Here is a 15,562-nt window from a genome sequence, read left to right on the forward strand (position 1 = left end):
ATGGTGGAGCCTTCCCCATCCCCTGTCCCTGGCCACAGCCTGGTGGAGAAAGTGAGTTGGGGGGAAGCAGCCGGTGCCTGTGGCGGCCTGCACTCCCCTGGCGAGTTTCCCAGTCCTGAGTGGAGCGCTCCGTCCAGCCGGCTCTGTGCCTGAAGGATCCTATGCACTCTTTCCGTTGGATTCTGGCCTGCATTTGTCTTTCTTAACAGCTCAAAGCGCCTGAGGGATGTCACATGCCCCGCCAGAGCCAGTTTTTGAAAGTCTCTGTCAACCTTCAGCGGTGAGGGAAGGGGGTAGTTATGAGAATCGTAGATTGCAGAAGGCGCTGATCCCGGACATCTCCAACGCGCTGAGTATCACTTGACCGTCAATCGCCCCGAGAGTAAGTCCCTCCTTCAGGGAAAAAGGCTGGGGGTTTCCTCCCTGGGCCCGCCCTACTCGGTCGGATCCTGTCCTTGAGGGCCAGTAAACAGGCGGCTTGCGTTCCCCTCATCACCTAATTGGAGATTTCGGCGCCTCTTTCTGGTCACTTCAGCTCTGCTCTCCTCCACCTGGCCATCCATAGCGCCGCCTAAGAGAGGGAAACCAAACCAAACCAAGCCAAACCCAGTGCCATCGAGTCGATTCCGACTCATAGCGACCCTATAGGACAGAATATAACTGCCCCACAGAGTTTCCAAGGAGCGCCTAGCGGATTCGAACTGCCGATCCTTTGGTTAACATCCATAGCACTTAACCATTATGCCACCAGGGAAGAAGGATGAAAAGGGGCGGAAACGGGAGGGAGCGCCGAGGCTCCAGCGCGCGCGCTCGCCCTGCACCTGCGTGGCGTCGCGCTGGCTGAGGACCAGTCCCACTGGGGGAAAGGGGTTGCCTCCAGTCAGCTACAGTCGCAGTCGCGGTCCCGCACAGAGGGTACGGGTGCGAATGGTTCCAGGACCTTCCTGCCCTGGCCCTCCTGGGACGCGCGGGTCTGTCGCCACCTGCGGGCAATGCTCTGTCCTCTCCGCACCGCCTCTGGGCCGCGGTGGGTGAACCAGACATTAGGGACGGCGTCCTGGCTCCAAGGTCTTGGATGGAGTGGGTATTGAAGTCACAGAGGGGCTCTTGAAACATCAGATGGTGCCGTCTGTCCTGCTTCACTCTCCTTTCCTCTCCCTTCAGAGTAAGATCCAAAGGCTAGTGACTGGGCTGGGTATGAGGAGTGATCTGGTGTAGTTGGGCTCAGAGAACAGCAGAGTGTGGGATAAGATCACAGACACCCGGAACCAGACTCCCTGCTTTGAGTCTCAATTTTCGAGCTGTATGACCCTTGGCGAGTCTCTTAGGCTTTCTGTGCCACAATTTCCTCATCTGTAAAGGAGTCCCTGGGTGGGGAAAACGGTTAAGCACTCCAGGACTACTAGTCCAAAGACTGATGTTGGGAGCACACCCAGAGGCACCTCGGAAGATAGGCTTGGCAATCTGCTACCGAAAGGTCACAGCCTTGAAAACCCTATGGAGCACAGTTCTACTTTGACACATGGGGTCACCATGAGTTGGAAGTGACTCCACAGAAAGGAACAACAACAAAGTGGACGTAATAAGCATGACTACCTCATGGAATGGTTACAAATATTTAATGAGTTGTTGATTATAAAGTGCCCAGGACTGGACTGCTCATAGAGGAGCTGTGTATTTGCTTGTTAAATAAATATATTCACAGAAAGGGGACTGGGGGAATAACAAAGGTGATCTTGCCAGTCTTCTTTCCTGCCCAGCCAAGGAAATGAGATAAGGAGCCCTCACCACGGTGGCAGGAGACTCAAGATGAAGACGTTAATGGCCCAGACACTTGTACAAATAACTAACATGCAAGCCACATGGGTCACAGTGCAATCTGGGGAAACCCAGGGTGGAGGAGCTAGGCAGGCTCCTGTTCTAGGGCCAGATATGCAAAATAGGTAAAAATCCACAAGAAGCTAAGTTCAAGTTCTCTTTTTGTAGCTAGCTTACAAAATGACTGGGCCAGCACTTCGTGCAAATCTGGGTTCCTGTTTTATGCTGACTGTTTATGAGAACATTGAATATATAATGAAATATTTGATCACAGCTGAGGGCCCCTTCTCCAAAACTTGGACACATGTGAGAGTAAAAAAGTGCATCAAAAATAAGGTTTTTCATTTTGGAAGTATTTATTTTTTATTGACTAACTTTTATTATACTAATGGATTTATAAAATAGTACTATTAAAAGTATTTTCAAAAATATTTTTCTGACGTATAAAATATATACCTGTACACTAAGCAAAATAAAATAATTCTGAATAATTATTCTTGCTATATATTCATATACTTTAATCAGTTTCTTGGCCGTATTTCTACAACTATGCCACTGACAGTTTTCTCAAGAATGGAGTTTTTTCAATATGTTTTTATTTTTTGATATTATTTTCATAATAGTGTCTGCAATTTTCTAAGCTGTTTTTCATGGTTAATCAATTTAAAAGGGCTGATATCTTCTACTGATTTTTCTTTGTAGATCAGAAACTTTTCATGGAGAAATTTTAATTGGGAAATACTTTCCCTACAAATGTTCAGAGCAAATTCTGCTAAGTGGGGGATATCTTTGATTCTGATTTTCTTCTATTAAAATGTTTAAATATTTCAACTCAAGTATTTTCACAGATTCTGTCTTTTTGCCTCTACCCAGAGCACATTTTTTTTATCAAATAACCTTCATAAGGCAAAATTTATCAAGTTAACTGAGTTTATGACTCTTTTGAATGCTTCATCAAATTAAGATGGTGCTAAATCAGAGAACTCTTCAGTTTCTTTCCATTCTGAGATAGAAAATAAATTTATCTAATTAAAATTGTAGCTGAAAAAATTCTTCCCACAAATTGAAATATTCCAAAGTATAATTACAGAATTTCAAAATTATATTGTATAGTATTTGAGCTCTCCTCCCTTGATTTGCTCAATTATTTCCAAAGGAAATGTTTAAAAGTTCTTCTCTTACAAACATTTCAAAAGTTAAAATTTTTTCATGCTTCATTCATTGAATATTTTGACTAAAGATTTACAATGGATTTTGAATAAAATTCAACCAAAATTTAGAAGATGTATGTATTTTTAAAAAAATTTAATATCATAATGAGACACTCAGATTCATTACAGAATATTTTTATATACACGTAATAGTCAACATCAGCTTTGTCAAAAAAGTTACATACATTAGTTACCCTGTGTATATAAAAATATTTAAAATTTTAACAGCCTTTATTTTGAATAATAGAATATCACAATTTCTTTGCATGTATTCGTGAATGATTTGTGACCCACAATCAATTCCAAGGACATTTCTGCTTTGTAAGTTTTTTTTTTTTTAATTTGGAAAAAACACTGTTTTGACATATTGTGCCCCATCAATATTTGAATTCATACTATCATCTCAAAAGTAATTTTTAATTTTCAATGTGCTTTCTTACTGAATTTACAGTATCATTTATGACAATATCAAATGTTTCATTTTTGATGGCATAAACCACCAAAAGCTTTGCTTCAATTTCAGGAACTGGATAAAAAAATCCAACCATGATTAGAATGAACTTATCTGATATTCTGTCTGAAGCATCCGATGACATGGATATACATTTGATATTATTTAAAAGCTTGTGAAGTTGGCTATTGCTTCAGTTTTGTTCCTATACACAAACACACCCATACACAAAACTTGGAAAAGAAAAAGAGAGAAATTCATTTGGAACGTCAGCCATTTGATCTATCTAAATGAAATTTACGCTTCACTGAGTGATATGAAGAACACCTTTGGCACCCACCTTTGTTAAATCATCCTCTTTAGGCAAAATCCACTTAAAATAATTACTGCTTTTGAAGTAGATGCGATGTTTATTCAGCAGATTTGTGTTGTCTGGTTTTCACGTAGCATCAAACAGTGCCCATGGGGAGTGGTATATATCTCATGAAACTTACACGTTCATTATCAACTTTCTCGGAAAATGGGAAGTCAGTGTGCTTAATTTTTCATTGTGTAGGCACTTTTATTTTCTTGAGCTCATTGCTGACAAGAGTACACTTAAAAAATAAGAAGTGTTGCCAAACAATAAAATAAGGGGTGGCAGATTTGAACCACACAATAAATGACAAAACTCTTGTACCAAGTACATTCAGACTACCCTCTATAAGCTCAGCGGTAGGCCTGTTTGGCTTCCAATTCCCCGAACAAGTTTCACATACTCCTAACCCATAATTTCCCACACATCCTTCTGGGCCCTCTGACTGGTAGCCTGATGGTTTTGTGCATCTCGCAGGCTATGGTTCAGCCCATGGCACAACTGGTTGGTCCGCCAAGGGACTGGCAGGGGAAGCATCATCAATACCACCCTTGTAGTACTAGAGACGAGAGGAGATAGCTGTCCCTAGCTGCTTCTATTACAGCACACTTCAGCTTATCAGTGAGCACCCTATAAGCAGTCATTGAGAGGGAACTGTAACTTAAGCATTTTCAGAAAAGGCCAGGAAAAGAGAGATAGGTTATCATTGGTTGTCTTAGTTTCCTAGTGCTACTGTGTCAGAAATACCACAAGTGAGTGACCATAAGGAACAGAAATTTATTTTCTCACAATTTAGGAGGCTAGAAGTCAAAACTCAGGGCACTGGGTCTAGGAGAAAGCTCTCTGTTGTCTCTGGAACAAGATCCTTGTCTCAGTTTCTATAGCCCCAGTGTTCCTTCGCTTCTTGGCAATCCTCACGTGTACTTCTATCTTTTCCATTCTATGCTGGCTCATCCTTGTGTCTATATCAAACCCGTTGCTGTCAAGTCAATTCCGACTCACAGCAACCCTATAGGTCAGAGTAGAACTGCCCCATAGAGTTTCCAAGGAGGGCCTGGTGGATTTGAACCGCCAATCCTTTGGTTAGAAGTTTTTGCAGTTAGCCACTGCACCACTAGAGTTTCCCCTGTGTCTACGCTGCTCCTTGTATTCCTCAGAAGTGATTAGGTTTAGGACACATCCTTCACTGATATAGCCTCCTTAACATAACACAGAAAACCCTATTCCCAAATGGGAGTACATCCACAGGTATGACATTAAGATTCCAACACGTATTTTTGAGGGACACAATTCAGTCCGTAACCCTGGTGAACGTTCAGATTTAACCATGTGCTAAAGTAAAAATTCTGTGTACAGACCATGGCAGAAACTGAAAGCATAAAGTGCAGGTGTACCAACCCCATTCTACATAACTTTAATACACCTGAGAATAAAAACATTTGATAATAAAATTTAAAAACCAGCAAAGTTGCTAAATGACAGGGATAGTGGAAACAACAGTTGAAAACCGGGACTGTCTGAGATGTTACAGACACCCTCCTCATACTTCAACTAGTGAGACAGGAGGAAGGGCGATTAGCCTCCAGAGGTTCTGCTCACTGTTGGTGCCAGTTTTGTAGAAAAGGTGCAATTCAGACTTCCCCCAATAAGCGGGCATAGCTTTCTTGCTCTGAGAGCTACAGTCTTGCTCAGCATCTTTAGCAGTGTGACTGTTTTGAGGAAGAGTGGGCCGTGGTCTCCTGGAGATGGTAGGTGTGAGATATATAACAATGTGCATGATACATAACAATGTGCATGATACATAACATAGTAATTGCTGCATAATTATGTTATTCTTTTTAAATAGACTAGTAACATCTGTCTCCCAAAGTGCCTGTGAAGATTACACAGAGTCTAAAAGAACCTGCAGACCTGATACAAAGGCCCAATGGTCAGCACTAGCTTTTCCCCAGCTTTCCAGCACCCCTTGCCCTGGCCCTTGGGACTAGGGCAGAATTGTGTGCTGAAATCAGCTGTAACTCTGCTTCCTGCTTCTGGGCAGGTACAAGATGGACACCTTCAGGTTTTTCCTTCTTCCCATCCCTTTCCTCACCTCTTAACTTTTTAATCCCTCGCTTGCTTTGTCCTCTTTGCTCTGCAAAGTTTATAATGGCTGAAACTGGGCGGGTAGGGAATAGGAGACAAGGCACTTCTGAACCCTGGTGGCACAGTGGTTAAGAGCTACGGCTGTTCACCAAAAGGTCGGCAGTTCGAATCCACCTGGCGCTCTTTGGAAACCCTAGGAGCCAGTTCTACTAGGTCCTATAGGGTCGCTATGAATCGGAATCGACTCAATGGCAATGGATTTGTTTTTTCTCCCCCTCCCCAGGCTCTGATCTGTTCAGACCACTTTATTGAGGCTCCGCTGGGCAGGTCCCCAGAGGACAACCCTCAGGAATATTGATAGGTCCTCCCTCTCTCAGTAGGGCCATCACCCAACAGCTGCCCGAGGCAGGCTACCTGGGTCTGTCTTTCTGGGTCCTAAATGCAGCCCCCACAGTCATGTTGGATGGGTGGAAGATCTGCAGGGAGAATTCCTTGAAGCCAGGCTGGGAGGAGCTCTGGATTGTCTTTTCCTCTTTCTTAACCATATCTGATGTGTTATGTCATGGCTGGTAGGCAGCAATCACTACTTACTGGGAGTGGAGACACCAAGGGCAGATTTGATGGCATTCATGAGAGGGTATTTGCCTTGTCTACAGAAAGTGCCCATGAAATCATTTGGGTCAATGACCCAGACAATGACCCCTCCAAAGCTGTTTTTTAGCAACCACTCACCATGGGGGAGAGGGGTGGGGGCCTGTGAGGTGTCCTTGCACAGGTGCAGTGAGTGACTGCAGCAGGCTGACAAGGATCATGACCACTCATGGGGAGAAGGGAAAGCGAGTGGCTTTCCTGAGCAACTTTCAGGGATCAATGGACATATTTTTATACAACAGAAGATTTTAGTACTAGAAGTCAGGGGGAAAGAAGGCCTTAAGCTCCAATCAGCCTTTTTTCTTTGCCCTCTGAAATCACAAACAACCTTCTGAAAAGGCTTGTCTGAGCTGGGGCTTGGGTTGGCTGTGATGTCATAAGAGATATAGAACACTTTACACAGCAAAGTGTCTGCGCAAAGAGAGGATTCCAGACATGAAGGCATAGATGGAAAGGGCCCTGAGGTTTGTAAGCAGTAGTCATATCCTCTCCAGACATGAATATGTAAAGACCAGTGGGCAGAAGCCTCAAGACGCAGGGGATATCTGCCTCCTGACTTTCCTTGACAACCCGTAGGAATTTGCTGTAAGCAAACAAGGAAACACTGTGATCTACGCAGTGGCCTTTGGCAGGAGGAAGAATGCATGCCTGAGGAAGGACAAATAGGAGGGTTGGAATAAGACCAGAACGGAGCAGGTGAGGGAGCCAAAGGAGAGTCTCAGGGAATGGGAGGAGGAGAAGGTGCAGGAGCGAAGGGAAGGAAGGAAGGAAGCCAACTGCTACCAAATAGGACAGGAGGGGCTGCTCCAATTTCCAGGCTCTGTAGCTGGGCCATTGGATCCTGGGCCTTGGCTTACCTCACCATGCCTCTCTTAGATGTCTTCTAGGAATGAGCAGACCTGGGGCAGGTACAAGAGGAGCAGTCTTGACTCAGATAGGCCCCTCTCTGCTCTGGTAACCTGTCTCTCCCTCTTCCCTCCCTTTCCTTCCTGCTATATACCAAGGCCACCACCCCCTTTGCTAGGAATAAGAAAACATAGTTTGAGTCTCACCCCAGCTCTTCTGACCTGATTTTCAGTCTAGTGAGCCAGTGCAGCATTCACTGGACGGAAAGATGAGCCAGGAATTCCAACCCTGTGTCTGCCAGTAGCCATCTGTGTGACAATGGACAAAACAGCCTCTTTGTGCCTTGCAGCTCAAGGGCACCATGAGGGCAGGTCCCTAACCCTCTCCCCAGCCATGCAGACAAAGGGCGTGGAGGGCCTTACCTTAAGGGTAAAGCTCTTGGGGTTGTCATACTGAATCCACTGGTTCCCCTTGTAGGCGTAGGGGACCTCCTGAGAGGTGTTCCACATGTCACTGGTTACTTTCAGGAATGAGCAGATCTGGGGCAGGTGAAAGAGAATCAGTCATGACTCAGGTGGGCCCCTCTCTGCTCTGGTCACTGTTCCCTCTTCCCTCCCTGTCATGAACTGAATTATGTTCCTCCCAAAAATGTGTGTATTAACTTGGTTAGGCCATGATTCCCAGTGTTCCGTGGTTGTCCTCCATTTTGTGATTGTAATTTTATGTTAAAGAGGATTAGGGTGGAATCGTAACACCCTTACCAGGTCACATCCCTGAACCAATGTAAAGGGAGTTTCTCTGGGGTGTGGCCTGCACCATCTTTTATCTCCCAAGAGATTAAAGGAAAGGGAAGCAAGCAGAGAGTTCGGAACCCCATACCACCAAGGAAGCAGCACTGGGAGCAGAGCACGCCCTTTGGACCTGAGGTTCCTGAGCTGAAATTCTCCCAGAACAAGGGAAGATGGATGACAAGGATCTACCTCCAGAGCCGACAGAGAAAGCCTTCTTCTGGAGCTGAGCCTCGAATTTGGACTTGTAGCCTACTAGATTGTGAGAGAATAAATTTCTTTTTGCTAAAGCCACCCACTTGTGGTATTTCTGTTACAGAAGCACTAGATGATTAAGACACACCCTTTCCTTCCTGGGATACACCGCTGCCACCACACCCTTTGCTGGGAATAAGAACACATCATTCCAGTTTCATCCAGCTCCTCACCCTGATTTTCAGTCTAGCGAGCCAGTGCAGTGTGGGCTGGATGGAGAGTCGATCCATGAAATCCAGTCCTGTGTCTGCCAATAGCCTTCTGTGTGACAATGGACAAAGCAGTCTCTTTGTGCCTTGTGCCCAGTTTCCCTTTGAAATGTTCTTATTTGAGAGAGTTTTTGTCTCAGAAGAGTTAACAAGGGGATAGCAGAGCATAATGGTTGAGATCTGAGATTCTGAACCTGGGCAACTTAGGTTTCAACTCAGTTCTGCCTCTTACTAGCTCTGTGACCTTGAACACCTTGAGGGCAAATGAGATGATATATAAAAATCACTTTACAACAGAGCCTGGCTCTCCATTTCCACTCAGTAAATATGAACTACCACTAGTATTAAAAATGCACATAGACTTTGAAAGGCTGATCTTCAAGACGTTTTATCCCTACCACATACTCAAGCACAGTAACACACTCAAAGCAGCCAATCAAAAGGGTACCCTCTATTAGAAATCAGAGTCTGGATTCTTTCTCCATGGAAGTGTCTTCAATCCTTTGGAACAGAGAGAATGGATCTCCCTGGTTCCCTGGGCCTTCTGAGGCCCTTACCTCAAAGTAGGCGAGAGTTCCTACTTTGGTATACGGCCTGGCTGTTCAGGGGCCAGAAGTGGGAGCATCCAGGCCATGTGGTTGGCAGGGTTTATGAGAGTGAAGGTGCGGGCATAAGCACCAAAGCCCACCATCAGCTTCTCAGCAGGGACACCTTGGTTCTTCCAGTAGTTCAATGCATATTCCTGGAAGCAAGTTAAGGAGGTGAGGTGATACCATGAGGAAGCAGTTTAGCACATGCCCAAAGGCTGGTAGAATAGCCTGGGTTTTCTACACAATTTCCTGACAAATGCGGATACATCATCCTGTCAAGCTCCTTCCACAATCCAACCCAGCAGAAAGGAAAGGAGCACCACCCCCCTTCTAGAATGGGTGTCAGAGGCATCCTCAGTCAATAGGCCCATTGTTTAGGTAGCAGAGCCCAGTGTCAACTGGGAATGAATTGTTCTCTCATATCTTTCCTCCCCTCATACTGGACTTAGCATTTGGAGCATGACTGGAATTCAGCCATGTATCATTTGTCTCCCTACTTGGCTGAAAGCCACAGCTCAGAGTTATTTGAGCATGAGATGCCCACCTGGGAGATTTTTCTGTTTCAATTTTTAAATCTCTGTTTGAATTCTTTACTGAAATCATATCCAGTCCTCTTAACCACCTACTAATCATTAGGCAGACATTGTTACAGCTGGCTAAGCCATACAGATTAGAAATATAAACCTCATGGGATAAAAAAAAATGGTGGCGAGAACAGGAAAAAGAGTGGGAATAGAATGGATCATAAAATGTACTTTTAGCACAAATGACAATCATATTTTTAAAAACTTCTCCAATATTTGGGATTATCCCAAACACTATTCTACTTCCTTTGGTGTAAAAGATAAATTGATACACTTAATCATAGGAACAGGGAAGTAGGTAAAATGAGCTAGGTTAAGAGAGAGGAGAAGAACCAGGCCTCTTAGTTTTCTCTCTGATCAACACTTGTCTTCTTCATTCAGCCCATCCAACTTCCTTGGCTTCCCCTTTAGTCCTGGATTAGAGGTTTCATGACTTGCTTTGAAGATATCTGCTAGGACTTGCTGTCTTGAACCTATTTTCCTCACTCACCACATTAAAGTATTTGTAGACTCCCTAGTCATTGAGTTCTGCAAACAGGAGGCTGTCCTCTCCCGTGAAGGCTTTTCAGGAGCCCCTTAGGTCATAGGTCATTGCGTTGATGAGGTCCGCATACCTTGGGCAGTTGGAGAGAAGGAGAGAGGAGGAGAGAAATGACCCAAAGGAAATAAGGCTTTCCATCCTACTCCCCACAAAAGCTTTTAACCTATTGAGGTCAAGTCAACTTCAATCCATAGAGATCGTATAGGACAGAGTAGAACCACCCCAGAGGGTTTCCAAGGAGCGGCTGGTGGATTTGAACAGCCGACCTTTTGGATAGCAGCTGTATCACTTAACCACTGTGCCACTAAAGCTTCTGAACCTACAAAATGTGTTGTTTGTGATTATGCCATAGGGAGATGTATTATTATTCTTTATTCCATTAACCCTTACCCTTATTCCAACAACAACTTGTACATAAAAGACACTCAATCCATAATCAATACCTGCACTCAGACCTTCAAGATTTGTAGACGTGTAAGATCTAACCTTCTCCAAATAACCTTTCACCACAGAGAGCCTTGGAAACAGACTTAGAAACAAGGTCAGGGTTCATGCTGGCTTACCATGCCTCTCCCTCAGTCTCTGGGGTCATCTTACTCCTTTGGGGTAGAACCATCTCCATCCTGAGTACCTGAGCATTGGCCACTGGTATCTGGGCTCCAGTCACTCTATGGGGAGGGTCTCGGGTTTGCTGAACTCTGAGCCTAGGATCCCCGGCTTGGGGTTTACTTACTTAGACATCTCAGGGATCTGGTAGGCAGTCTCAATGGTACCTTTGCCAGCCAACACAGCAGCAGAAATCAGCAGCCTGGGCTTGCTCCTCTGGAAAGCCTCTTGATCAAAAGCCTCATATGTTTCCTGTGAAATGGAGGACACTGGATTCAGGTTGGAGGTTCCCAGCAAGCAGGTGACAGGGTCACGATTCTTATGAAGAAAGCTTCAGAGTGCTCAGTTTAGAATTCTTTGTTCTTATCAGCTGTTGTTGGTCCCTGTGGACAACAGAGAGCTGTCTCCCAGGAACCTGGAAATGTGGAGAATTTGGTTATCCTCCAAGAGCTAAACTTGAAAATTAACAAATAATAGCCAGAGCAGAAAAAAGATTATATTATGAGATAAAAATTGCTCTCAGCCATTCAAAATGTGCATGATTAACTTAATAACTAGAAACCAGTCATGGAAGAAGAGGATATAAAAGAGTATCAAAGGAAACATCTCTGCTCAGTCAGGTTCTGCCCAGAGAAGAGGGAACTCAGACCCAATAATTTTACATCTGGTCCTGGCAACAGGAGTACCCCTACCCTGGCAATACACACATCCACCTATCTATCTGAGTCTGGAGGAGTCCCTGGGTGGGGCAAATGATTAATATGCCTGGCTGCTAACCAAAAGATTGGAGGTGAGAGTCTACCCTCAGGTACCTCAGAAGAAAAGCCTAGCAATCAACTTCCAAAAAAAAACAGCTATTGAAAATTCTATGGAGCACAGTTCTACTCTGACACATGGGGGGTCACCATGAGCCAGAGTCAACTGAACAGCAACTGGATTTTATCAGAGCCTGGAGCAACATGTGTAGATGCCACTCACCAAGGAAATATTTGAGGGATATCTTACTTCCCATGTGGATCTGTACCTAGAGATAGAGAGGGTATGACTGTTTCAGTCCCTTTGTCAGTTATATTTCTCACTGTAAATCTATTAACTGTCATCATGTTATCGTGCACCAGTCTCTCTAACTTGCCCAATGTAAGTTTTCCCTGAAAGAATGATCTGATCTTGTACTAAAGAAATCAGGCTTTGGGCCAGGAAGGATGAGGGCCACACTCTGGGCTGAGGTGTATTCAGCCTCTCTCAGAACCTCTCGCCAGATAGAAAGAGACTTTATCCCTAGCACATTGTGGGCCAGGTCCTAAGTTCTTTGGACTAAGAGGAGAGGGACTCACCTTCAACAGGATCGTAAAGAGTTGCTGTGTGTCTGCTGGGCTGCCATGATTGCTAGGATACTCCCAATCAATGTCCAGCCCATCGAAGTTGTACTTCCTCAGAAACTGTATGGCCCACTGGATGTAGGTCTATTGGCTCTCAGCAGTGGTCACCCTGTTAGAGAATCTGGAATTAATGAGTCATGATCTTAGTGGCAGTGATGGGTTTTGACATGGACTCTCCCAAGAATGAAATTCTCCCACAGGGCACTTTTTGAGAAAAAAATAGTGTACTAATTCCTTCAAGACCCTGCCTTGTCATTTAGCTTTCTGACTATTTGCCTGGACACACATTCAGTTATTCAGTCATTCATTCAACATTTAGTGAGTGATGTAGTGACAGTGGAGAATAAAATAGAGTTTCTGCCCTGGAAGAGCTCATACAGAGGAAGGTAAAGAGGCAATTAAAGTACAGTGTGGTAAGAGCTACGATGTAGGAGCTCTGATAGCCCAATCTGCTAACTGAAAGGTCAGTTGTTCAAATCCACCACGCGCTCCAAGGGAGAAAGATGTGACAGTCTTCCATAAAGATTACAGCCTTGGAAAGCCTAAGGGACAGCTCTGCTCTGTCCTGTAGGGTCACTCTGAGTTGGTATCAACTCGACGGCATACAACAACAGGTATGATGGAGGTGAGTCAGAGTTCAGGAAGAGCTGATCAGAGAAGGATTTTTGAAATGTCTAAACTGAGGTCTGAGAGCCAGGGGCCATCCACTTCAGAGAAACTCAGAGCCCTTGGAATTTAGAAAAGACTGAGTAACCTGGGGCTGATTCAGCCACTAAAACAAGGTCTTACCCCTGGGTTCCAAAATTCCAGCCACCAACAGACAGCAGGGTTTTCAGTTCCATGCTGCTGGAGTGAGAAAAGTACCAATATGAATGGAATTCCACTGGCTAGGAGATGTTAGTCTCTCTGCCTTCACATCCCACACCCAAGCCCAGAGATGCCCCAAGGTCTGTTACTTTGTCTTGGGAGCAAAGCTTTCTATAGGAGCGAAATGCCCTCTTGCCATGGGTACCTCTAGGGCACATTATAAATGCTCACTGAGTGGATTTCCAACTCTGCCAATGGGCTGATTGATCCTGGAGTAGCAGTGAGCTTCTGGGGAAAAAGAGGCAGTATACCCAGGAGGATGTGGAACCTAAAAACAGTTCCTTAGCATAAACATATGTGAGCTGGAGCTAGAGCAAAGAAAGCAGAAAATCTGAGTCCCTCAAAGGAAAGAGCAAGGAGTAGAGGCAATGGAAGTGTTCACATTTTCTGAGTGCCTACTAAATGTCAAGAATTTTGCATGCTTTGTCCCTGTAATCCTTACAATCCTACAAGGCATGAACTATTAATCTCATTTTACCTTTAAGTGAGACTCGGAAAGGTTAAGTAACTTGCCCAAGATGACCTAGCTAGTAAGATAGCAGAGGCGGGATTCAAACCTCCTTTATGCCATGGTATCTCCTGGCAGGCACCCACGTCCTGTCAGCTTGACCATAAAACCTACCCATTAGATTCCCAGATGAACCAAAGTTTCAGTTAACCTGTCTGATGAACTGATCAGATACTCCTGGGTTCTCCTACCTACTAGTTTTGTGGACTAGGGAAAGCTTTTAACCTCTCTATAACTATTTCCTCAACTAAAAAATGGTTTTAATATGCCTAACTCATACGACTTATTGTGAGGGTTAAGTAAAATAATAAATGAAAAGCACCTAGCCTAATGCCAGGCACTTAAAAAAAAAATGCCAGGCACATAGTAACCATCTAATTAATATGCCAAGGTTTTTACTAGCACAGGGGATATTTTAGGTTTTTCTTCAATTAGTAGCTAACTTATAGGTTGCTGGAGGGCATGTATTTCAGCCTGACAAACTTCAGGGGGCGCTATTCACAATGAATCCCTTGTGGATGGTACCTTCTTGACACAGAAAATACAGTGCTGAGGACTTGGTGAGAAAATAATTCAGAAAAATGACAGCAACCTGTCTGCTCTGTGGATAACAATGCTGACAGCTCTGCCAACCAGGCACAAGAGTGATTGCTGACAGCACTCAAAGGCTAAGGTTTCTGGTGTCCATGTGTCTCAGGGAACTTCTGAAATGCCCAACTGAGAGCCTCCAACTCAGCACGGAGTCCAAGCCCAGAACTCACTAGTTCTTGAGGCTACTGATGCCAGCATAGAGGACCTCATCATTCAACTCAATGGTCTTGACTGGTTGCTGGCCATGCCAGCAAAGGCATAGATGATATGTGTGCAGAGGCAAGGGTCTACATTCTCAGGCATGTAGTGTATAATCCCAGGGTGGTACTGGCTCCAGTTAATGAAATAACAGACAATTTTGGTTGCTGTGCCTGAAATGTCAGAGAAGTCAGAGATGGGCCCTGCTCTGAACCATTTCTCCAACCCCCAAGTTACCCTGGCATTCCCACCCTCACATGGGGCACTTACCCAGCTGCAGCAGGAGGGCCAACCCTACAGAGGAAAAGAGACCTTAGTCAGAGGGTGCCAGGACCACCCTTTCCCTGACTGGGAAGGAGTAGGCCTTGGGCATCACTGGCCAGTAGATGGGGCCTGATGGCCACTGTGTTGTATAAATCATTTTCCAACATGGGCCCCCACGTGACACTTTTGAAGAAAGTGGCTAGTGTAGGCATTCAGTGAATGTAGGCAGCTCTGATGATGACGGGCAGCTCAGGAACCAGGAGGATTTGTTGTTATCCTTCCAACAAACCCATATTAAGTACTGGGCTCTGGAGGCAAAAAGATTCCTCAAGGAAATCAATGCCTAGTGGAGAAGTTAAGTCTATAAGCAAATAGGTGCAATGCAATCACAAGTGATAAAATTGTGCGATGCACAGAGTTATCATGGAAAAAAGAGATCATGGAAGACTTCCCGAGACAGGTGATGTTTGGACTGGGTTTCCTGTTCTCCCTCTCGGTTCTTCTGGTATTTGGCCTTCCTTATCTCTATAACAGCACCTGACACATTGAAAAATAATTGTTTACAGTTTTGCCCACCAGAGAGTGAGCTTCTTGTGGGCAGGGACTATGATTTACTTTTGAGTTCCCACTATCCAGGACAGTGCCTGGCCAACACTCCATCAGTATTTGTTGAATTAATGGGCTCATTTTTTTTTTTTTTAAAGATTGGGCAAATTGGTGGGAAAGGACAAAGGAGGCATTGAAGGTGGAGAACGGAGGTTTTGG

The 15,562-nt window shown here is 44.7% G+C and overlaps 1 pseudogene; it reads right to left on the minus strand.

Annotated features, from left to right (window-relative positions):
• Positions 1–434: 434 nt before the first annotated feature.
• Positions 435–13,211, minus strand: LOC126071401 (acidic mammalian chitinase-like; annotated as a pseudogene).
• Between the last annotated feature and the right edge of the window lie 2,351 nt (positions 13,212–15,562).

Source organism: Elephas maximus, chromosome 3 (assembly GCF_024166365.1).
Source record: "Elephas maximus indicus isolate mEleMax1 chromosome 3, mEleMax1 primary haplotype, whole genome shotgun sequence".
Lineage (NCBI taxonomy): Eukaryota > Metazoa > Chordata > Mammalia > Proboscidea > Elephantidae > Elephas > Elephas maximus.